At 43.8% G+C, this 24346-nt stretch overlaps 1 pseudogene; it reads left to right on the forward strand.

Moving 5' to 3' along the window:
• Positions 1-17551, forward strand: part of LOC139530936 (pyruvate dehydrogenase protein X component, mitochondrial-like) — a 79728-nt pseudogene extending 62177 nt beyond the window's left edge.
• The last annotated feature ends 6795 nt before the right edge of the window (positions 17552-24346 follow it).

Below are 24346 nucleotides of genomic sequence, written 5' to 3' on the forward strand. Positions count from 1 at the left end.
AAGAATACTCAGGTCAGGGCGTGACACTCTTCCCACGTACTGGTAGTAATAAGCATGTTATAGCCGGGGAGATTTGTGAGTAGACAGTTATTTTGTATTCCAGCAGGGTTTGGAATAAATACTAGGGAATTAACCAAACACAAACAACTAGGCTTCAGATACAAACAAACATTGTATTACCATTCTGCTCCAGAGTCTTTGAATAATCGGTCATAGAAGACATTAGCAGTGTCTTAATAGTCCCCCTAAGCTTAATAGTCCCCCTAAGCCATGTGTTCTGATAGGTTTTCTATGGAACAGATCCTTATCGTTGTTTGCACAAAGGAGAGTTTACTCACAGCCCCTATGATGCCATGCAAAGTGAGCATGAATGCCTATCGCCTTACTCCTCATGCACAGAGAGAGACCTAGCCATCCGATAGACTGACAGACAGAGACCTGGGGCTTTTGGCTGTGCACGGGTTATCCAGACCGAATCATCTGGTCAGTGGAGACAGTGTAGAAAGCTGAAGACATGGCAGAGAGGCTCCTGGGTCTCTTGATAAGTCACGGTAGTTGTGTCAGGGCGCTGTACATCGCTCAGAGAGAAAAAGCCCACCTCCAGTGTTAAGACAACACTTAAATAGGTTAATAAGTAGTATGGTGATGGGGGAATTTGATTTCAATAATCTGATAATGTGAGGGAATAGGATACTGTGTCATGATGACTCACACACACATAGGTTTCTCTGGCCTCTCAGTCTATAACTGCCTAACAACGGAACCTTGACTTTTGCTTTAGTTTTGTTATTTAACATACAGTTGAAGTTGGAAGTTTACATACACTTAGGTTGGAGTCATTAAAACTCGTTTTTCAACCCCTCCACAAATGTCTTGTTAACAAACTATAGTTTTGGAAAGTCGGTTAGGACATCTAATGTGTGCATGACACAAGTAATTTTTCCAACAATTGTTTACAGACCGATTATTTCACTTATAATTCACTGTTTCACCATTCCAGTGGGTCAGAAGTTTACATACACAAAGTTGACTGTGCCTTTAAACAGCTTGGAAAATTCCAGAAAATTATGTCATGGCTTTAGAAGCTTCTGATAGGCTAATTGACATAATTTGAGTCAATTGGAGGTGTACCTGTGGATGTATTTCAAGGCCTACCTTCAAACTTAGTGCCTATTTGCTTGACATCTTGGGAAAATCAAAAGAACTCAGCCAAGACCTCAGAAAAAAAATTGTAGACCTCCACAAGTCTGGTTCATCCTTGTGAGCAATTTCCAAATGCCTGAAGGTACCACGTTCATCTGTACAAACAATAGTACGCAAGTATAAACACCATGGGACCACGCAGCCGTCATATCGCTCAGGAAGGAGATGCGTTCTGTCTCCTAGAGATGAACGTACTTTGGTGCAAAAAGTGCAAATCAATCCCAGAACAACAGCAAATGACCTTGTGAAGATGCTGGAGGAAACAGGTACAAAAGTATCTATATCCACAGTAAAACGAGTCTTATATCGACATAACCTGAGAAGCCGCACAGCAAAGAAGAAGCCACTGCTCCAAAACATCCACATACACATGGGGACAAAGATCGTACTTTTTGGAGAAATGTCCTCTGGTCTGATGAAACAAAAATAGAACTGTTTGGCCATAATGACCATTGTTATGTTTGCGGGAAAAAGGGGAGGCTTGCAAGCTGAAGAACACCATCCCAACCGTGAAGCACAGGGGTGGCAGCGTCATGTTGTCGGGGTGCTTTGCTGCAGGAGGGACTGGTGCACTTCACAAAATAGATGGCATCATGCGGAGGAAAAATATGTGGATTTATTGAAGCAACATCTCAAGACATCAGTCAGGAAGTTAAAGCTTGGTCGCAAATGGGTCTTCCAAATGGACAATGACCCCAAGCATACTTCCAAAGTTGTGGCAAAATGGCTTAAGGACAAGAAAGTCAAGGTATTGCAGTGGCCATCTCAACGCCCTGCCCTCTATCCCAATATGGGCAGAACTGAAAAAGCGTGTGCGAGCATGGAGGCCTACAAACCTGACACAGTTACACCAGCTCTGTCAGGAGGAATGGGCCAAAATTCCCCCAACTTATTGTGGAAAGCTTGTGGAAGGCTACCCGAAACGTTTGACCCAAGTTAAACAACTTAAAGGCAATGCTACCAAATACTAATTGAGTGTGTGTAAACTTCTGACCCACTGGGAATGTGATGAAAGAAATAAAAACTGAAATAAATCATTCTCTCTACTATTATTCTGACATTTCATATTCTTAAAATAAAGTGTTGATACTAACTGACCTAAGACAGGGGATTTTTACTAGGATTAAATGTCAGGAATTGTGAAAAACTGAGTTGAAATGTATTTGGCTAAGGTGTATGTAAACTTCCGACTTCAACTGTATTTGTACGTTTATTTGATAGCTTTGTTTTGTTAAGCCTGATTTGATGCCTTTGTTTCGAGTAGTCTAGTGATTATTGGACAATTCTGTATTGTGAAGTAGATAGAAGGCTCCTCCTGTACTCAGACAGAGCCCAGACCCTGGCCAAGCTAGAGCCAGGCCTGTCCAAACACTCCAAGCAGCAGCCTCATAAAGACGACCCAGACTAGTTGGGGTTGGCCATGGTCAGGCACCCAGCCTGCTTTCCATCCCTGCATCTTTATCACTGTAATGCGGATGGAAAGATCCTGTTAAGTTTCATAACTTTGTTGAGTACTAAATGTTGCATTACTGCAGAAGGGGTTACTGAAGGAAAGATTTACACAGTAAATTAGGAAATTACGTCTGTAATGGCTGTCAAAGTCGTTCTCCTCCTCAGACGAGGAGGAGCATGGATCGGACCAAGATGCGGATTGGTAATTGTACATGTTTAATGTAAATAACAAGAAAACACTACAAACTACAAAACAACAAACGTGACATACCTCAAAACAGTCCTGTGTGGTCCAAACACTGACACAGGAAACAAACACCCACAAAAGCCTACTGCCTATGGCTACCTTAAATATGGCTCCCAATCAGAGACAAATGAATGACAGCTGTCTCTGATTGAGACCCAATCTAGGCAGCCATAGACATAACTAGACAACCTAACAAACACTATCCCATACACATACAACACCCATAGACTAACCAAACACACACAACATACAATGCCCACCCCAACTCACGCCCTGACCAACTAAACATAATCAAAATAACATAAAAATAGGTCAGGAACGTGACAACGTCCTGGATTAAGTCATAATGGTTATTTCAGTAATGTTTATAAAAATGGCACATTTCCTCCTTGTCTTGTTTCCCATATTGTATTTTCAAGACCACTACATTGACTAGTCACAAATAAATGATCCAATATACCACCTTAGAGTTGGTCCCATTTTTAGTTCAGCAACATTGATCACAATCAATCAATCTATCTTTTGTAACTATTTTTTAAATAGCATCGAGAGTACTATAGCTTCAGAGGAAAGTCTAACTTCAGATGAGTGTCTGTAACCTGTAATGGGAGGAAGGGTTGGGGGGGTTACATTTCAGGTGAAAGTGAATTTGTCCAGAATGGAGTTATTGTTGGAAGCTGAGTCATAAAGTCATCCAGAAACATAAATCTGCACAGTGACCGACTGACATTCTTCAATTTTCGCCTCTCCTCTCTTTTCCTAGTGTACCTACACAGAGATCACTGCCTCCAACGTGCGGCGTGTCATTGACCAGAGGCTAACGCAGTCCAAGACCACCATCCCCCATGCCTATGCCACCGTCGACTGTGACCTGAGCGCCATCTTGCAGCTCCGCAAGGAGATGGCCAAAGGTGAGGCTACAGCGCAACGTAACATAACACAACATAACAGGGCACAACACATAAGAACACTACATAACAGAACACAACACATCAGACCACTTCATAACAGAACATAACAGAACAGAACACATCAGAACACAACACATCAGAACACAACACATCAGAAGCCAATACATCAGAACACAGCATAACACAGCATAACAGAACACAACACATTTTACTGTAAACTGTAACTGAAATTACACTAAATACAACACATCAGAACAGAACACAATACAACACATCAGAACAGAACACAATACAACACATCAGAACACTACACAACATAACACATCAGAACACTACATAACAGAAGACAATACAACACTTCAGAACACAATACAACACATCGGGACACAGCATAACAGAACACAACACATCATAACATAACAGAACACAATACAACACATCAGAACACAATATAACACATCAGAACACAACACAACACATCAGAACAGAACACTACATAACAGAACACAACAGGGCACAGCACAACAAAAAGCTGGTCAAATATGAAGGCTGGCTGTGTTCAAGTACACAGTAGCACTACATGATACAACCCAGCTGAACACTCATGAGACCTATGCTAGCACTGTATAAGACCTGGATGGGATTTAGCTCGTAGTAGCACAGCATATCACAATGTAGTATATAACACAGTACAGAGCGGTTAGAAGGAAGTGGGGAGGGAGATGGAGAAACTGAATAAGATATGGAGAGAGGAGGGGTAGTTTTTGTTGTTGTGATCGGATGTGAAGTAATTAGGCAGGCCTGGCAGTGTCTAACCCATTCTGTCCTGCCTGTGCTCCTCTCAGTCTCACTTCTCATCCCATCTCTCCAGCAATGAAATTAGCCAAAGCATTTTGCACAACATGTGTTCCATGTCACTTCTGCTGAATGGCTATTCTCAGTGAAGGGTGGTACATGTACTCTCCAAGTAAAGAGAGAGAGGGAACATCGTAAGAATGTCATAACAACCACCCAAAGGTGTTTTTGAAACTTGGACCAGAGCCAGTCCAGAAACCCCTGGAGATGTGAAGGGGTGGCGCAAGGTCCCAAGTTGTTCCTTCTTAGTTTACATGGTCAGGTGAAACTCCTGGTTCTGCTCATGATTCCCTTTGAGAGATGAACACAATGCAAAGCCTCCTCATTCCATCTAAACCTGACAGTTGAACCTCACTTTATTTATATTCTCTTCAAGATGAAGTTGACAATGCGTTTAATACATTTCCATTTCCTGGGATGATAGAATGAACATATGATTTAGCCTGATTTGATCAACATTCATACAGCTCTTCAGCCCTGTTTCAGCCCTGTGTGTCTGTGCTGCAGAAGAAACAGAGAGAGACTGGCCATCCTAGTCCTATTAGCAGCAGGGTGGTGTGTGTGTTAAGGGATTCTCTTTTCGTCCGGTTGTTTTCCCTGGCTTTCTTTGTTCAGAAGCACAGTGATTTCACGGTTAGCTTGTTAGTCATCCCGCTAAGAGCATTCATAACCGTTTGGCACTACTAGGCGCTCTCATACAGCCCAGTGTTAATGCCATGCCAGGCACTGCCACGACACCATGGGCACTGTATGGAGAGAGCAGAGGGAGAGGTATAGAGGAGAGAAAGAAAGAGAGGGAGGAGAGATGGAGGACAGAGAATTAGAGAGACGGGAGAGAAAGGGCGGAAGGTCAGGGAAGTTGAAGGAGAACAGTAATAGAAAGTTGTGGGTGTTCTCTGAAGGAGTGGTTTTAGTTTTTTGCAGTTTTAATTATTCACACCAAAGAAAAGAAGTGAAAGACAAAACAGTACAAATAAAATAAATAAAAAACGGTGTGCAAGTGAGGTTGGAAGCCCAAAAGGGCTTATATGAAACCACACCACAACTATAAGTACCAAAAAAAAGTATGTGTGGGTTTGTTAAACTGGACATTGTTGTGAGAGAAAGTATGGGTGGGTGGGTGGGTGGTTGAGTTTATATTGTACTGGGTGGGGGAGTGAAGGGTGTTTGTTCATATAGACATTTTCTCTACCACCCAGCTGCCCCTCACCCAGTACCCCCTGCCCTGTATGATAACACTGCCCTTTAACAGGAGGAGAGTAGAATGGAAAATAAACTCCACTAGTAACAACAGTAACAGCATAAGGCCTCTCTTGGTCCTAACACACATAATTAGCATGTCTGATTCTCTTACAATCCACATCATCCTATAGCTTGCACACCAGATGTCATCTGCCATGGTTTTTGGAGAAGTTGGTATGGGATACTTTGCTTTGGCGAATAAGAAAGTATTTTTTAAACATCCCGCTTTGGGCTGGATGTGTCAATGTGTAGTTTGTACATGCATAACCTGTGAGCAGAATTACTGTCTTACCTCAATTAGCCATGAAATCCCTAGTTTGAAAGCAACTGTCATGCCCTGACCTTAGAGAGCCTTTTTATTTCTCTATTTGGTTAGGTCAGGGTGTGATTTGGGTGGGCATTCTAGTTTTTCTATTTCTTTGTTGACCGGGTCTGGTTCCCAATCAGAGGCAGCTGTCTATCGTTGTCTCTGATTGGAGATCATACTTAGGCAGCCTTTTCCCACCTTTAGTTTGTGGGATCTTGTTTGTGTGTAGTTGCTTTCTGCACTGCATGTAGCTTCACGTTCGGTTGTAGTTTATTGTTTTTTCGTGTTCATCAAAATAAATGATGTACGCTTACCACGCTGCACCTTGGTCTGATTCCGTCAACAAGCGTGACAGCAACTGTATTATTGAAGCGGTGCCATGGGCCAGCTCCCTAGCAATTTGAGTTCTAGCCCATGAACTTCAGCCCCTCACATTTGAGTAACAGCTAGCAAGAGGCCTGCCCAGTGTTATCCAATGAGGTTGGAGTGGATACAGCAGAGAGAGAGAGAGCAATGACGTAGTGCACATATCTGCACATATGTTACGTAGTGAGCATTTTTCGGGGACCACTTTTGGCTTGAGTGCTACTTTCAGAACCTTGGGCTAAAACATATGCAAAAGTACCGGAGAATCGCTAACACTTACCTGACTAACAGCACCTGAACTATAGATCTGTAGTGTTTGACAACTGTTTTCTCCTTCTTTCCAGCGGAGATCAAAGTGTCCGTCAATGATTTTATCATCAAAGCAGAAGCTGCTACACTCAAGGAGTATGAACTAGCCTGCCAGTTTCAAACAATGTTCATTTTCAAAAATGATATGTTTGATATGCAGTGCATTCGGAAAGTTTTCAGACCCGTTGAATTTTTCCACAATTTGTTGTTTGCCTTGTTCTAGAATGGATTGAAATGTTTTTTGTCCTCAATCTGCACACAATACCCCATAATGACAAAAATATACTGTTTTTTAGAAAATGTTGGAAAGTTATAAAAAATAAATATTAAATATTTCATTTACTTAAGTATTCAGACTATTTTGAAGCACATTTGGCAGCGATTACAGCCTCAATTATTCTTGGGTATGACATTACAAGCTTGGCACACCTGTATTTGGGGGGTTTCTCCCATTCTTCTCTACAGATCCTCCAAAGCTCTGTCAGGTTGGATGGGGAGCGTAGCTGCACAGCTATTTTCAGGTCTCTCCAGAGATCTTCAATCGGATTCATGTCCGGGCTCTGGCTGGGCCTCTCAAGGACATTCAGAGACTTGTCCCGAAGCCACTACTGCATTGTCTTGGCTGTGTGCTTCGTGTCGTTTTCCTGTTGGAAGATGAACCTTCGCCCCCAGTCTGAGGTCCTGGGCGCTCTGGACCAGATTTTCATCAAGGATCTCTCTGTACTTTGCTACGTTCATCTTTCCCTCGATCCTGACTAGTCTCCCAGTCCCTGAAAAAAAAACACAGCATGATGCTGACACCACCATGCTTCACCATTGGGATGGTGCCAGGTAGAGGTCGACTGATTATGATTTTTCTACGCCGATACTGATACCGATTATTGGAGGACCAAAAAAAGCCGATACCGATTAATCGGACGATTATTTATTTATTTTTTGTAATAATGACAATTACAACAATACTGAATGAACACTTATTTTAACTTAATGTAATACATCAATAAAATCAATTTAGCCTCAAATAAATAATGAAACATGTTCAATTTGGTTTAAATAATGCAAAAACAAAGTGTTGGAGAAGAAAGTAAAAGTGCAATATGTGTCATGTAAGAAAGCTAACGTTTAAGTTCCTTGCTCAGAACATGAGGACATATGAAAGCTGGTGGTTCCTTTTAACATGAGTCTTCCATATTCCCAGGTAAGAAGTTTTAGGTTGTAGTTATTATAGGAATTATAGGACTATTTCTCTCTATACGATTTGTATTTCATATACCTTTGCCTATTGGATGTTCTTATAGGCACTTTAGTATTGCCAGTGTAACAGTATAGCTTCCATCCCTCTCCTCGCTGCTACCTGGGCTCGAACCAGGAACACATCGACAACAGCCACCCTCGAAGCAGCGTTATCCATGCAGAGCAAGGGGAACAACTACTCCAAGTCTCAGAGCGAGTGACGTTTGAAACGCTATTAGCGCGCACTCCGCTAACTAGCTAGCCATTTCACATCGGTTACACCAGCCTAATCTCGGGAGTTGATAGGCTTGAAGTCATAAACAACGCAATGCTTGAAGCATTGCGAAGAGCTGCTGGCAAAACGCACGAAAGTGCTGTTTGAATGAATGCTTACGAGCCTGCTAGTGTCTACCATCGCTCAGTCAGACTGCTCTGCTCTTAAATCATAGACTTAATTATAACATAATAACACATAGAAATACGAGCCTTAGGTCATTAATATGGTCGAATCCGGAAACTATCATCTCGAAAACAAAACGTTTATTCTTTCAGTGAAATACGGAACCGTTCCGTATTTTATCTAACGGGTGGCATCCATAAGTCTAAATATTCCTGTTACATTGCACAACCTTCAATGTTATGTCATAATTACGTAAAATTCTGGCAAATTAGTTCGCAATGAGCCAGGCGGCCCAAACTGTTGCATATACCCTGACTCTGCGTGCAATGAACGCAAGAGAAGTGACACAATTTCAACTGGTTAATATTGCCTGCTAACCTGGATTTCTTTTAGCTAAATATGCAGGTTTAAAAATATATACTTCTGTGTATTGATTTTAAGAAAGGCATTGATGTTTAAATAAATAATAATAAATAAATAAATCGGCGTGCTAAATTACCAATTTCCGATTGTTATTAAAACTTGTAATTGGCCCTGATTAATCGGTCATTACGATTAATCGGTCGACCTCTAGTTCCAGGTTTCCTCCAGACGTGATGCTTGGCTTTCAGGCCAAAGACTCCAATCTTGGTTTCTTTAGACCAAAGAATCTTGTTTCTCATGGTCTGAAAGTTTTAGGTGACTTTTGGCAAACTCCAAGCGGGCTATCATGTGCCTTTTACTGAGGACTGGCTTCCGTCTTGCCCCTCTACCATAAAGGCCTGATTGGTGGAGTGCAGCAGAGATGGTTGTCCTTCTGGAAGGTTCTCCCATCTCGACAGAGGAACTCTGGAGCTCTGTGAGAGTGACCATTGGGTTCTTGGTCCCCTCCCTGACCAAGGCCCTTCTCCCCCGAATGCTCAGTTTGGCCAGCGGGCCTTGGTGACCAAGAGTCTTGGTGGTTCCAAACTTCTTCCATTTAAGAATGATGTAGGGAGGCTACTGTGTTCGTGCAGACCTTCAATGCTGCAGAAATGTTTTGGTACCCCTCCCCAGATCTTGGCCTCGACACAATCCTATTTCGGAGCTCTACGGACAATTCATTCGACCTCATGGCTTGGTTTTTGCTCTGACATGCACTATCAATTGTGGGAGCTTATATTAACAGGTTTGTGCCTTTCCAAATGATGTCCAATCAAATGAATTTACCACAAGTGGACTTAAATCAAGTTGTAGAAACAGGATGATCAATGAAAACAGGATGCACCTGAGCTAATTTGAGTCTCATAGCAAAGGGTCTGAATCCTTTTGTAAATGATTTATGGCGAGGATAGAGAGAGAAAGAAAAAATACATCCTTGTCTCATCTTAGTAGGGAAATGTCTGTAGATCTTCCTTTCTCTGTGTTTTACCTGGGGCTTTCCTTGATAAATTACAATGCCTTATTCCGTCCTTTCTCCTGTAGTTCCTTATGTAGGAAAAAGATAACACATGACACTCTCCCTCCCCCTCTTTCTCCTTCTCTCCTCTTACCCTCTCTGTGAAGACTGGGAATGTAATCACCAAACAAACTCCCTTGGATTCAGCTGGGTGCCTTGGCTAGGATAAGCTTTGATTTTCATAATGTGCATTTTGAGTATGAATGTGGCTCCTTTGTGTGACTGACTGTATCCATGGAAACAGAAACAGAAGTGAATAGAAGATGAGACCATCTCTCACCACTTTGTTAGGCCCTGTGGTCCTGCCTTTGGTCAGACCACTGAATCTACTGTAACAGTGGGCCATTCACCTTTCACCCTGACCCTCCCTTACTTCTGTGGAAACATTATCATATCTTATCTCTTATCTTATCAATCGTGGGGATAGGACAGGGTATACCGAAATGCTCTGTCCTGTCTTGTGAAGGCCGTGGATGGAGTGTCATTTAGTCCCTTTTCCTCTTCCATCCCTCCACTCTCTCTTCCCCTCAGTCCTCTTCTCCTCCTCCTTGAATCCCATCTACCAGAATCTGTCCTGACCTCTGACCTTGGCCTTTAGGATCTACCGGAGGTCAATGTGACCTGGTCGGAGGAGGGCCCCCAGGCGCTGGACTCCAACAGCATCTCCATCGCTGTGGCGACTGAGAAGGGCCTCATTACCCCCATCATCACAAACGCTGCTGACAAGGGAGTGCAGGAGATCTCAGCTAACGCCAAGGTAGGGTGGAACACTACTGATACCTGGGTAGTGTGGAGCTCATAGTTCAGAATCAGGGCCTGTGCTGTTGGAGAAATACATGCCAGTGAGCTGCTAACTTTCCCGGCGGAGTGGAATAAAATCATGAAATGTTACAGTATCTGAAATGGAACTAGCTGTCTCCATTATTTAGTGGCAGTTACAAAGCACTCAAATTAAAGTTCTATAAAATGAGTGTAGAATGGTAATATCACCAGCAGCCCCTTGGCCTTGAGACTGTGGCTGAATCCCAAATCACCCTCGGCCCTCCATTTGCTCATTCACGCGTGCCTCTACAATATCCACATGTCCCAAAGCTGTGGTTGTGAAAATAATGGAGGGTGTAAGGGCTAATTAGACCCTCCAATAGCCATTTTGACATAGTCCACTATGCTGCCGGCTTCAGAGTGAAGTGGTATTCCATAATTCACTGCATAATATTTTAGCTTGCACAATTTTATACACAAAACATTTGCCACCTGTAATTGTTCGTCAGATTGTGAGACTTGACACATGTAACATTGGAAATTAAAATAAAAAACTATTACTGAGGTTTATATCTTGTAAAACGACAGGGGGAATTTTCTCATTTGAATTTCATGCTAATTTTATCATTTAAATGTGGAACATGAATTTCATCATTCAAGTCACGAGTGTGTCCCGAAGTTGATTGGTTTATTTGATCCCTTCGCCAGTATTGAAGTCACCCTCAGAGTTTCGTCAGAAACATTTGACAACGGAGGACCCTCTAATCGAGTTGGTAGGGGCGAGGGGCAGGTTTCAGATTCAGTGTGTAACTGCATTCCTCAGGTGCTTTCTTTGGAAAGCTCAGGCTGGGAATGAGTTGCAGTGTGGGGACTCATTCTGAATCACTCGCTAGGTAAACACATTATCAGGGTTGGTGGTGTTTACATTCCTGGACAGGGACCAGATATTGTTGTGCTGCAGGGTTAAACCACACCATTATCTGCATAATTTTTTGCAGCTCTTAAATCTGCCACCATTGGGCTTCTCATAATGACTTTGGTGATGATGGTGGATTGCTAAAATAACTTAATCAATTGATTGACACAGTAGATAACCATACTAGTGATGTGGGAGGGGAAATCGATACAGTTACATATAGGCATATTATTTTTGACAATATCGCAATATTATTTTCACGGCTGCTAGTCAGCTGTACCTACACCGAAGCTCACCGTCTTCTTTTTAAATAGTGAGCCAAATTTGTTTTCAGCAACTTAATTTCCATGTTTAATCTAAACTTGTTTTCTCATGACTCGCTTATCCCTCTGCGGCAGTCATATGGTGAGCAATATGTTTGGAACATCGAATCACAATAAAATCACAGCATCGAATCGCAATACATATTTAAATAATTGTGAGAATCGCAATACATATCCTATCGGCACTTAAGTATCGTGACAATATTGTATCGTGAGGTCCCTGGCAATTCCCAGCCCTAAACAATACTGAATCTAGAGGGAGTATACATATATGTCTGTATGATATGTCTGTATGATATGTCTGTATGATATGACATTATAGACACTGTAGTTCTCTCCATCTCAGCAGCCAGCTATGAACTGAGCGTGCCATGATTATGAATAAATAAATGTACAATGCTAGATCATTAAAAGCGATTAATGGAGGGTTATATAGGGGGCGGGTACATAGGCCTCAGCAGCTGGGTACACTCACACACACACACATACACACACACCAGTGTGCCAGCTTAAGAAATAGAGAAAGTGACAATGTAATTCCAATGTATTCCCTGCAAAGGACAACGTGTGCTACCGATCTGTGGCCTGCCACAACACATTTATTAAACACATACACACTTGCGGTGCCACATACACACACGCACGCACAGTGGTCTCCTGTCCGTGTGTTCCCACCCAGAGTCAGAAGCCTGGTTTGAGTTAGGGCAGAATGTAAACCCCTTATCAGCAGCTAATTGAATACAACATGTGGTCTGGAAGGGGCACAGAGCGCTCAGTGACTACCAAGCCTAAACCCACAAAACACATGATTGCTTTTCCTTTCGATGCTGTTATCGCTAATGTCTCCCCATGTATTCTAATGTGTCTCTGGGTCTTTTGACATACTGTTTTTTTTAGATAAAGGCAGTGTCACTGCAATATCTCTAAAGTAAATTTCCATTTGAATGAGCATGACGTGTATGAGTGTTAGACGTATTATTGCACATCTGCTGCAAATTATTTCCTCCATTTGGGCCAGGGATGTCATTATGGCCCATAGAAAATAGAATATTAAGAGAGTATCATACATATGGTTGTATGACATGCTTCAATGCATAGGCCTGTGTGTGTACTGTATGTGTTTGTGTATACTTGTGGAGCCTCTGTGTCCCTGTTATATCCGCAGGGTGGGGCGGATCATTAAATATTGTGTGGATAAAGGCCGGGTGGGTGGCGGGTTGAATAAACATAAAAAACAGTACCTTAAAAAAATCCATAAATGTGTCTTTGTTGTTCAATTTATTTATCTATGTTTCTACATTGAGGTTTTTATTTCCTTATTTTAGGCTGGTATTAGTGCATAAGCTTAATTAAGCTTCAGGGCCTACACGCCAATCGCCAAAATAGCCTACACGCCAATCGCCAAATTCTTTTGGTAACGGGTAGAAAAAGTTAACTTCGATCCATGGAGGCAAAAATTATTCAGCAAGAGAAAAACTGAAAAATGTAGAGTTGAAAATAATGAAAAGGGAGGGCAAGAAAAGTAATGTTTGGGAAAGATTTGGTGAATGCTATAATGGGATGACAGCAGTTTATGTGTGATGATTGTGAAGCGCAATAAAAATTTGACACAATATCGGGACTTCAAATAGGCCTATGGCACATAAAGGAACTGTAGAGTCGCCAATACTGTTCAGATGGGTAAATAGAAACTTAAATCTGGACACTGACTGTAGGTCTATAACCTCTCACATAGCCATAATATTAACTCCTGCAGAATTAAGCATTTCCTGCAGTAAAATGACACAACAAATGTAGGCTACATTTTGACAGGAGTGAAGAAATATGATTTCTTTCTTTCAGCATTTTGAGAGAATGCGAATGCACAGTTAGATTCATAAACGCTGATAGTATTTCAACCACATAAAATATGGATCCAAGCCGATCTAAATTCTGATCAGATACATGTTGGGACATTTTCAAAGCTTTCTACTTCCTTACAACCGGTCAAACTGATGTCATTTGGAAATTTTGCACAGACAATCTTTCCATTTTTTTTCTCCCTGGTTCGTAAACGTCTTTGCTCCGCGAAATAAGCTGATATGGCAGAGAACTTTACCGATGTCAACTAGATGGAAGCATTTTTCTATCGATTTATGACATTCTGGTGAGACAGGGTTTAGTTCGTCTTTTAGGGCAACATATAATAACAGAAGAGAAGCTCCATGTACAATATCTAATTATAGACAAGTTGACTAACAAATAACCTACCAACATTTAGGAAATTATAAACAGAAACATATCTAAAATCGGCAAATAAATTCCTGCCACCCCCGGTCCCAAAAAAATTCCGCCGTCTCTGACTGTAGTGTACAGAGCATTTTTCTATATTAGCGAGTTAGGGCCAGGTGCAGGCCTCAGATTTTCACTTTATCGCCTATAGTCGGACGGTTGCGAATGGGTTATTAGCAATTAAAGGCAGTTGTGGGTGAACAAACACCTGACCCGCCTGACTACTAATGTGTGCATGTGAGGAACATATGGATGATTTTCCACCTCACATGCACTGGGATGAGAGTCAATAATCCAGAAAACACACACACACACCTATATAAAGTGCAACAGTGCAGCCTCCAAGCTCCTTATGTAGCATATTGATTTGTGCTCTGGTAGCATATTGATTCATGTTGACTTTTGAGTGATGGAAGAAAGGGGGGTGTTTAATTGTTTCTAAAGCACCATTACTTTAGAGAACTCGTCTTCTTTCTGCTCACTGAGTCGTGTCAACTCCCTTACTCCAGCTTGCCAAGCCACAGGCGGAGAAAGCCCACTCAGATCAATACAGAGAGTACACACAAGATCAATTTGGCGAAGCAGCAACTTGGACTGACAAACCACTGTATGCAGGAGAGGAAAATATATATCCTACAATAGTGGAATAGGGTAGGGTCTGATGTAGAAGACCCTGGAATTGGAATCAGCGGGGTTAAACATTGATGATGCAGTAGGTCTACATGCATTCAGACAAAGAGGTCAATTTTGTATAAAGAATGTTCATTTGTCATTATTATAGTGCAGTCCCATTCCACCCCATATGGCCTGCTTGGAACCCTCCTAAAGACTAACTTTCAATGATTTTTCTTTAAAAGCAATTGCCTGCACTGTTTTCTCCTGCTCAGCCAATTTGGTTTTCATTGTGTTAATGTCAAAGTGTTGCCTTCGATGGGGTTTGATGAGTTCTGATTAAACTTGGAATATTGTTATTATCAACTATCCTATTGAAATATTGAGTGCTATAGTCTAGGGTCTACGTCAAAAGTTAATGGTTATCTGTAGGAGGAATGTATATGTAAATACAATACACTCTAAATTAAGTTTAGAGTGTATTGAGTAAAGGAAGGGCAATCACATGGTTGCAGGCACGGATAAGGGTGGAGAGATGTGGTGTAGTGAAGAAGGGGGTCAAGGTCAGGTCACATTAAGGGAAAAGGAACAGTTTATTGCTCGTATCACTTAACTTCCTGCCTAGCAAAAAATATGTAATGTTTAGAGAGAAGGAGGAGACTCCACCCAAATTGGAGTATATATACTACCACTGGTGGAAATATGTTTTTGTCTTATGCAACTGCATGACCCAGTGGGTGAATAAACTCGGTTTGAGCTTGATGAAGCGTCCGTGAGTTTTTTACTTTGTTTATTTAGAACCTAACAGGTTCAACACAGTGAGATTGAACTGCACTCTGCTCTAGCTCTGTGTGTGTTGATGCCTGGGTTTATTTAAGCAATGCTAACAGAAGCTCTTGTGTGAAGCATTTGGAGTATGCAGTCTGAACTCTGAGTGAGGGCTGCCTTTGGAGTGTTGACTATGACAAGCTGAAGGGAGGTTATCAGCATGACATTATTTCAACATTATCGTTGAACCATGAGGTCCATACTGTATCACTGAGACGGCTAGACGTGTGATTGATGGATCTGATTGAACCATCACCACCTCTAGACAGTAGATCATTGATTAGCCTATGGCTCACAGTGGATCCCTGCCTCTGACTACAGTAGACGACTGACTGACTGCTGATCTGTTTTCTCCAGGCACTGGCCCAAAATGCTTGGGATGGGAAGCTGCTTCCTCATGAGTACCAGGGAGGCTCATACAGGTAAACACAACACACCTTATTATCTGGGAGCGAGATAATACTAACCCTCAGTCCTTTACACCTGGAATATTATTTAGATAGATATGCTTTGTACAAATGCAGTGTAGACTTGGCTGTGGGATTTCTCTCTTGGCTTGTTAGACGGTGAACTGGTGTTTGACTCAGGTTCTTACTTAGCACTTCAACATAGTCAAATGTTTGAATATGCAGACATACAGGTCTACGGTGTGGGAGCAAGGTGTTCAATAGCCGTATCTGGTTCACCGCTGACAATCTGCAGCGTTTGTACCAGGCGCTAAGTGAATAATTTCTTGAATAGGTCAGTAGGCTACTGGTAGGGAAGCAGTCATTAATGTCCTGCTATTAGAGTTACAACCATCACAGCTAGTCCATATAATATGTAGATTCTACATTATCACATGCAGACATGAAGAGAATATGTGGCCAGACGACAAGAGCCATCAATTATGTGGCCATCCATTCCAGGGGAGGGCGGGCTGTTTTAACTCATTTGAATTAATTGGGTAATTTAGACATAAATGGGGTTTCTGTGTCAGAGGAGGATAATTAATTTCTATAAAGGATGCAAGCTCTTTCTATCTCTTCTTGAAGATGTATGCATGCTTCCTCCCTCCCTTTATCCATCCCTCCATCCCCCAGGTCTGGCTATGTTATTAACCCACACAGGAAATTGCCTGTGGATGTTATTGCTCACTAAACACAGAGATAGGATGGTCTCTCTCTCTCTCTCTCTGTGAGTTCACCTCAGGCTGTTGGAAGTGGCACAATGTCTTTATGTGTCTATTGAGGAAATGTCTCCTGGTATCCTCTTTTGTATTCTCCTTAATTCACCTCACACACAGCTTCTTGTGTTTTGAGTGCATGCTGTCTTGACTGAATTAGTAACAGGGAATAGGTAGCAATAAGGCCCCATTATGTCTGGCTGTATCTCCCCTTGGTTAATTGTCTGCATGTTTTCCCTGGCTGAGCCAGACTAATGATGCAATGCCCATTGTCTCCTCTCTCTCTCATTCCCGTCCCTTTGTCTCTCACCACCCTCCTTCATCTTTTTTTCTCTATCTCGCGTTCCCCCACCCCTCCTTCGTTCTCTCTCTCTCTCCTTCCCCTATTTTTCCTCCCAATTCCTCTCACAAATTAAAATTAGCTTTATTGGTACAAATGGTTAAATCTCTGTCTGTCTCCTTCCCTTCCTGTCTCTCCCTGACAGTATTTCTAACCTGGGCATGTTTGGCATCAGTGCGGTGATCAACCCTCCACAGGTGTGTATCCTGGCCGTGGTCACCTCCAGGTCTGTGCTCCGTCTGACCGAGGAGACCGGTGCCCTGAGCACCATCACCCTGTCTAGTGACGGGTACCTAGTGGACGACGAGCTGGCATCATGCTTCCTGGACAAGTTTTGTGCCAACCTGGAGAGGCCGCAGCGCATGTCACTAGCCTGAGATGGCGGGATGGAGAAAGGGAAGGAAGGAGAGAGGGAACACTTCCATCGTGAAACTTAGTGTGTTCTGCAAAGGAGCAGCTGTCTTCTTTTAACTAAATTAACATTGTCGTGGCTAGTTGTGCCATTGGCTTGTACATAGATGTTTTATTTTACCTTTATTTCACAAGGCAAGTCAGTTAGGAACAAATTTTTATTTTCAATGACAGCCTAGGAACAGTGGGTAAACTGCCTTGTTCCGGGGAAGAACGACAGATTTGTACCTTGTCAGCTCGGGGATTCGATCTTGCAACCTTTTGGTTACTAGTCCAACGCTCTAACCACCAGGCTACCTGCCGCCCCATAGATACAGCAGATATGACTTTTTATGACCTCTGCTATGTCATGATCATCAATGATAAGGCTTTTTGATGGAGGTGCCAATGCTACGACCCATGTCTCAATGAGTTATTATCCATTCACCTGGACAATGCAAACCGATGCTGATGTATAGACTGTTATGTTTTTGTACATTTCTCTCATCTATTTATTATCGGCCATCGACTGCACTGCGTTTCTCCTGTGTGAATACATTTTTCCTGACAAAGTGAGTGGCACTTTGAAATTTCCCTCAACATTCTGACTAAAGACTTTGTTGGGATTGCAGGTTCTGTTAGGTCTCCTGAAGGGTTACGAGAGAAAAAAATCCACTGAAATCTCTCAAGATTGTCTATATGATATATTCTAAGTTACTGTATTTAAAATACTGTATTATAACCCCCCCCCAAGAAAACAGATGTCAAAAATACACATGGACAAAGCAGTAGAAGGGCCTTACTAAAGAGCTCATTGACATTCAATGTGCCACCGTCATAGGATGCCACCTTTCCAACAAGTCAGTTTGTCAGGTGTCTGCCCTGCTAGAGTTGCCACAGTCAACTGAAAGTGCTGTTATTGTGAAGTAGAAACGTCTAGGAGCAACCACGGCTCAGCCGAGAAGTTGTAAGCCACACAAGTGCACAGAACGGGACCGTGAGTTCTGAAGCATGTTGCACGTCTGTCCTTGGTTGCAACACTCACCATCGAGTTCCAAACTGCGACTGGAAGCAACGTCAGCACAATAACTGTTCGTTGGGAGCTTCATGAAATGGGTTTCCAAGGCCGAGCAGCCGCACACAAGCCTAAGATCACCATGCGCAATGCCAAGCGTCGGCTGGAGTGGTGTAAAGCTTGCTGCCATTGGACTCTGGAGCAGTGGAAATGCGTTCTCTGGAGTGATGATCACGCTTCACCATCTGGCAGTCCGACGGACCAATCTGGATTTGGTGGATGCCAGGAGAACGCTACTTACCCCAATGCATACTGCCAACTGTAAAGTTTGGTGGAGGAGGAATAATGGTCTGGAGCTGTTTTTCATGGTTCGGGCTAGGTCCCTTAGTTCCAGTGAAGGGAAATCTTAACGCTACAGCATACAATGAATGACATTCTAAACGATTCTGGGCTTCTGACTTTGTGGCAAAGTTGGAAGCCCTGAAGGCCCTGTTTCAGCTTGACAATGTCCCTGTGCACAAAGCGAGGTCCATACAGACGTGGTTTGTCGAGATCGGTGTAGAAGAACTTGACTGGCTTGCACAGAGCCCTGACCTCAACCGCATCGAACACCTTTGGGATGAATTGGAAAGCCGACTGCGAGCCAGGCCTAATCTCCCAACATCAGTGCCTGACCTCACTAATGCTCTTGTGGCTGAATGGAAGCAAGTCCCATCAGCAATGTTCTGACATTTGGTGGAAAGTCTTCCCAGAAGAGAGGAGGCTGTTATAACAGCAAAGGGGGGACCAACTCCATATTAATGCCCATGATTTTGGTCATGTAGTGTATGTTTAGAAAAGCTATTTATGTGTGTCAGCACTGGTGGGGCACTGTATCCTACAAAAAATACATGTTCTTCTGTAGGTAAGTAGTGTGTTGTGGGCTAGGTAGCATGTAAAGACATGTTGGAGAGTAGGGCATCTAAGGAAATGAGGGTTCTCATTGGACAAGTCCACCTATGACCTCCTATTTCAATGCATTTGTGTACTGAACAGGTCCCAGTGCCATCCCCCAGGGCATGTGATGTCTCACGTGGGGCTGAGACGAATCAGGGAATGCCTATGGTCTCCAATCAGAATTACATAGATGTAACAAAGGTGAGCTCTGTTAGGGCCACAAAGAGCTCTGTTAGGGTTAAGAAAAGGTGTTGGATATTGATAGTGTCATTGGACACATTAGAAGTGTACAAATGTATATATGTCCTTACTTTCAGGAAATGACTGATTCTATCTACTGTAGATACAGGAAATTCAGACTAGCTATATATTCAATATCTCAGAAAGGGCTATGGTATGCCATGTGAATGAGAAAAGAACACACAAATGAAACCTGAACTCCACTCAAACTATACTGATTACAATTACCAGGATCCAATTAAGAGCCCCCTCCCAGAAGGCAACATCAAGGCAAAACCCAGGGTCCCTCCCACTATTTCACCGGTGACAGTGCTGCTTTTCATCCCTTACGCTGCATACAACCTGCGGTGAGAGAACATTTTGTTCTTCCTTTGAGGTTGGCTTGAGCCGTTGCTTTGGTAGCAGGGAAAGATGTGTGCATTCTATTTTGAGAGGGAGGGTGAGTGGGGGCGGGGGTGCAGGGGGCATACAGGCAATTGGCACCACACAGCTGCTTCCTACAGTGTGCCCACTGTTTTTCCACCCATTTCCACGCTCACCCAGCCACTGTATCCTAGTTACCACGGCGATGGAAGGTGTGAAAAGAGAGAGAGGGACAAACACCCCTGTTATAACCAACTAGCTACAATAGGAGGAAAATACACATTTTGTTTGTTGTTACAGAATGCCAGCTATTCTGTTCCCACTGTCCCCAACTCACACACAACCCTGAAAAGCCATCAGAATATTCAGTGGGGTTCGCTATTATTTCTCATATTGCCATACCATAGGATATTTTATGTATACAGCATATGTGTAAGTCATTTTATGTGATATAGCTTTGCTTTTTACACAGGAAGCCATATGTTATTACCCTACATCCTCCTACTGTATATCTGCACCAGCCAAGATAATCTCCTTCCTCATCTCTGCCAATCTCGTTTTATTGAAAATGTAATCCAGTCCATTGTAATGGTCTCATTTTCCCTTCATTGTACTGTCTAGTATATATTTACATTTACATTACATTTAAGTCATTTAGCAGACGCTCTTATCCAGAGCGACTTACAAATTGGTGCATTCACCTTATGATATCCAGTGGAACAACCACTTTACAATAGTGCATCTAACTCTTTTAAGGGGGGGGGGGGCTAGAAGGATAGGGGATATAAGGATAGATAGGATATATAGTGTATATATATGGATACAGGGGAGGTAGCAGCTGCTGCAGGCAGATACGGTAGGTTTGATTCCCCTCTGAGAACCATCGGCCCATAGATTAGATCTGGCCAAAGGCCTGACTCGACAGAACCACAGGAGAAAGGGAGCGGATGTGGAGAGGTCCATCAAAGACAGGCTCACATGCCAGGGGGATTCATGGGGATGGAGGAGAGGGATGAAAGGAGGGAGAAAGGGGGTGGTCTTTGCTCCGGGAGAGGGGTGTACACATCCTTTCACGACTCTAGTTGGGATGCCAGACAGAGAAGGCTAAGACCACAAAACCTTGGCACTAGACAGGTGGAAGCATTGGTATCGTGGATACATTCACACAGCCAATAGTAACTCATGTAGCAATGGTACACAAATCACAACCTTGCTGGTCTATTGACAAACAGCAGGACTGTCTTTTATCTGGGAGTCAGAAAGTGTTCCAGAATGCCAATAGGAATTTCATCCCCGTAAACCCCCCTGGCAGGACAGATTCTGACATTTTGCGGCATCCTACCACGGAGTGACATTTCTTTCCTTGAGCGGAGGCTGCAAGTCTCTGTCATTCAGCCCAATCTCATTACCCAGAACGGCTGGAGCCGGGGACCGCTCGCTGCAGAGGAACACATCCAATTGGCTGTTTTAGAAGGACATGGTTTTGATGAAATGAGGGTGGCCAGCATGTTATAGTTACTGGGGTGTATGGCTGGAGGGCACACTCACGGACACACAGCATGGTGAATCACGTGACATCAGTAGTACCATGGGCAGTTGCCATGGAGACAGAAGAGGGCAAATCCTCTCATGGTGTGATGGCTTGTAAATTATAGTAGTGTCCAGATGTCCTTCTGATCCAACTTGAGGGCGTGTGTTTTAGGTATGCGTAACTGGCTGTAAGGGAGTCAGGCGCAGGAGAGGAGAAGTTGGGTAGCCAAAGGAGCCTTTTATTTCGTCAAACAAAACACACGACACTAAGAACCCTAAACACAATATGGGTTGACATAACCCAGCGCAAACCAGTCTATCTTGCACATACACGAAACAACAAACAATTCCACACACAGACATGGGGGGAACAGGGGGTTATATACACGTCTAATACTGAGGGAATTGAAACCAGGTGAAAACAAGACAAGACAAATGGAAAAATGAAAGGTGGATCGGCGATGGCTAGAAAGCCGGTGACGTCGACCGCCGAACGCCGCCCGAACAAGGAGAGGAACCGACTTCGGCGGAAGTCGTGACAGTGTGTGTGTATGTGACCAGGAGTGTCTTGGAGCCTAACAGAATGGACTAACAGAATGGAGAGGTTTGTGTACAGATCCAATGGGGAACATGCAGGTGAGGCAGGCTACTTACTAACTGTTGTGTGGGCAGTGGAGGAGGAAGGGTGGGAGGTATTGATTCAAAATTCTGACTGGAGGGAGGGCGAGAGAGAGGGGGACAAACTCCTTCACTCCACTCAATACCGCCCTACCCCATCCCTCTCTCTCCCTCTGCCTTACTCCTCCTTGTCCCTCACCCATTGAACTTTCTCAAGGCGGTGAACCATACATTCATATCTTAAAGGCCCAGTGCAGTCAAAAATGTGATATCCCTGTGTTTTATATACACTCAGTGGCCAGTTTATTAGGTACACCCATCTAGCTCCTGGTCAGACACCCCTTTGACTCCAGAACAGCCTGAATTATTTGGGGAATGGATTCTGCAAGGTGTGGTGTTCAAACATTGCTCAATTGGTTTCAAGGCACCTAGTGTGTGCCAGGATAACATTCCCCACACCATTACATCACCTTCACCAACATCACCGCCATGGACTACTGCTGCTTACGCCAAATCCTGACTCTGCCAATAGCATTATGTTACAGGAACTGGGATTCGTAGGTCCAGGTTTTTCCACTCAATTTTCCAGTGTTGGTGATCGTGTGCCCACTAAAGCTGTTGCCTCTTGTTTTTTGCTGATAGGAGTGAAACCCGTAGTGGTTGTCTGCTGCAATATCCTATCCGTGACAGGGACCGAGTTGTGCGTTCCGAGATGCCGTTCTGCACACCACTGTTATACTATGCCCGGTACCACCCGGAACTGGTGCTACCGGGCTGGGGACACGCACCTCAAGGCTAGTGCGGGGAGCAGGAACAGGGCATACTGGACCCTGGAGGCGCACAGGAAGCCTGGTGCGTGGTGCCGGAACTGGTGATACCGGGCTGGGAACACGCACCTCAGGGCTAGTGCGGGGAGGAGGAACAGGGCATACAGGGCTCTGGAGACGCACAGGAAGCCTGGTGCGTGGTGTTGGCACTGGTGGTACTGGGCTGGGGACATGTACCTCAAGGCGAGTGCGGGGTGCTGGAACTGGAGGCCTGGTTCGTGGCGCCGGCACCGGAGGACTGTTGCGAGGGGCTGCCACAGGAGAGCTGGTGCATGGGGCTGCCACAGGAGAGCTAGTACGTGGGGCTGCCACAGGAGGTGCAGGACTAGGGAGGCGCACAGGAGGCCTGGTGCGTGGGACTGGCACTGTCATTACCAGACGGTTAGCACGCACCTCAGGACGAGTATGGAGAGCTGACTCAGGTAACATCAAATCCCGGACACGCTCCGTCGGGCGGATGTCGTGTCTCATGCACCAACACAGCAACTCCCTCATTTCACTCTCCTCCAATTTCCCCATTAATTCCTTCACAGTCTCTGTTTCACTCCCCTTGCTCACCTCCAATTCCACCCCGACTGGCTCTGGTTCCATCTTCGGCTCCTCACGGTAAGCACGGGAAGTTGGCGCAGGTCTCCTACCTGAACTCGCCACACTCCCCGTGTGCCCCCCCCAAAACATTTTTGGGGCTGCCTCTCAGGCTTCCATCCGCGCTGCCGAGCTAGCTCCTCATAATGCCGCCTCTCGGCTTTCGCTGCCTCCAGCTCTGCCTTGGGGCGGCGATATTCACCCGGCTGTTCCCATGGTCCCTTGCCGTCTAATATTTCCTCCCAAGTCCATTGCTCCACAAAGCGCTGTTCCTTCCTTTCACGCTGCTTGGTCCGGTTGTGGTGGGTTATTCTGTCACGTTCGTCGTTTGGAGGAAGAGAGAAGGACCAAGGCGCAGCGTGATACGAATACATTCTTCTATTTATTTAACACGAAACGAAGAACACTTAAACAAACTAATCAAAAAAACAAAACGAACGTGAAGCTATATATATAAAGTGCAGACACAAGCAACCAATACATAGACAATAACCCACGAAATACCCAACGGAATATGGCTGCCTAAATATGGTTCCCAATCAGAGACAACGATAAACAGCTGCCTCTAATTGAGAACCAATCTAGGCAACCATAGACATACAAACACCTAGACTAGTAAACACCCCATAAACATACAAAACCCCAAAACAAGAAAAAACACTTACGTCCCCCATGTCACACCC

The sequence above is a fragment of the Salvelinus alpinus genome, chromosome 9 (genome assembly GCF_045679555.1).
Source record: "Salvelinus alpinus chromosome 9, SLU_Salpinus.1, whole genome shotgun sequence".
In the NCBI taxonomy this organism is placed as follows: domain Eukaryota; kingdom Metazoa; phylum Chordata; class Actinopteri; order Salmoniformes; family Salmonidae; genus Salvelinus; species Salvelinus alpinus.